The following is a 2,025-nucleotide window of genomic DNA, read 5'->3' as shown; positions in this document are numbered from 1 at the left end:
TGTACCCTCTGTTCAGATGGCTGTATAGGTTCATACATGCATATGTACTGGGAATGTAGGGATGTGAAGCTTTTTTGGGGGGAGGTATGTGCCACTTTATCTATTGTTGTGGATGTTATTGTACCGTGTTCTTCTGTTGTCCTGCTCTTGAATGACACTTCCTCACTAAAGATGACATGTTGGAAAAAGCGTATGGTCAGTGGGCACAGAATGCACAGTGCCTGGCCCGTACATCTATCTCAGCGTGTGCACTCAGTGTTGATAAAGTTAAGAATTTGCTGGTAACTCAAACTCTGTATTACATGGTGGTTTGTGGTCTGTTTATGGCCAGTAAATTGGGTAGAGCTCTCAGGGTATGAGGGATTGGGGGGGGGGGGGGGGGAGGGGGGGGTGGGGGGGGAGGGGGGGGGGGTCGGGTCTGATTGTGTTGATTTATTGTTCTAGTGTGGTGTATGTTGTGTATGTGTATGTGATTGTTGTATTTAGTTTGTTTTGATGGTGATAACCAGACGTGTAGTTGGAAGAAAATAAAAAGTTGTTCACAAAAAAAAATATATTTTTTTTCTCTCTCTCTCTCTCCCCCTTCTTCCCCCCTTCCCCCGACCCCCCCCCCCCCCCCCCCCCCCCCCCCCCCCCCCCCGCCAGACTTCCTGGCAGGACAGAGATCCGGTTTGCCGAAATAAAGAAGGACCAGGCTCTAAAGGACCGATCACGAGCGGTTGCTGCTCCACGAGGTTCCCACGGGGGAGATCGTCGTCAGGCTAGACCTCCAGCTGTTCGAAGAACCATAAAAATAATTAAAAACAAAAGAAATGAACCTGGATAGGATCGCGACTGGACTGAATTGGACCAGGAAGGACCTAAGAGATAGGATGTGGACCAGACAGTTGGGCTGGATTAGACTGGGAGACTGGTTCAGATCCTTAGTTCAGTTCCTGGGCTCTACATTTAGCTGGAGGACTGTAAAGGGAAATAAATCAGAAAATTCAGTAAAGTAGCGAGACTGGATTGCCCGGTACCTCTTAACGGTTTTAACCAGTCAGCACGATGTTTTGAGCAGGGCTGTAGTCTCGGACTAGTATTTCGACTCAAACTGGTCTCGGCCTCGGCCGCTGGTCTTGCCAGATATGGCTTTTGGTCTGGACCGAGTCCAGGTGTCTTTATTATGTTGATAATAATATTGGAACCCAAAATGATTGTCTTGATACTGTCATGCATAAGACCTTTATTCTGTCCTGGACTCGGTCTTGACTCGGACTCAAACCATTTTGGACTCTCGGACTCAAACCATTTTGGACTCGGTCTTGACTTGGACTCGAACCTCTTTGGACTCGGTCTTGTCTTTGTCTCGAACCTTTTTGGACTCGGTCTTGTCTTCGACTCGGTCTTGACTCGGACTCAAACCATTTGGACTCGGTCTTGACTCGGACTCAAACCTCTTTGACTCGGTCTGACTCGGACTCAAACCATTTGGACTCGGTCTTGACTCGGACTCAAACCATTTGGACTCGGTCTTGACTCTGACTCAACCATTTTGGACTCGGTCTTGTCTTGGACTCAAACCTCTTTTGACTCTGTCTTGATTTGGACTCAAACAATTTTGGACTCTGTCTTGACTTGGACTCAAACCATTTTGGACTCGGTCTTGTCTTGGACTCAAACCTCTTTTGACTCTGTCTTGATTTGGACTCAAACCATTTTGGACTCGGTCTTGACTTGGACTCGAACCATTTTGGACTCGGTCTTGTCTTGGACTCAAACCTCTTTTGACTCGGTCTTGACTCTGACTCAAACCTCTTTTGACTCGGTCTTGTCTTGGACTCGGTCTTGACTCTGACTCAAACCATTTTGGACTCGGTCTTGTCTTGGACTCACACCTCTTTTGACTCTGTCTTGATTTGGACTCAAACCATTTTGGACTCGGTCTTGACTTGGACTCGAACCATTTTGGACTCGGTCTTGTCTTGGACTCAAACCTCTTTTGACTCGGTCTTGTCTTGGACTAGAACCTTTTTTGACTCTGTC

Source organism: Etheostoma spectabile, unplaced genomic scaffold, assembly GCF_008692095.1.
Source record: "Etheostoma spectabile isolate EspeVRDwgs_2016 unplaced genomic scaffold, UIUC_Espe_1.0 scaffold505, whole genome shotgun sequence".
NCBI lineage: Eukaryota > Metazoa > Chordata > Actinopteri > Perciformes > Percidae > Etheostoma > Etheostoma spectabile.
This window is presented reverse-complemented; position numbering follows the sequence as displayed.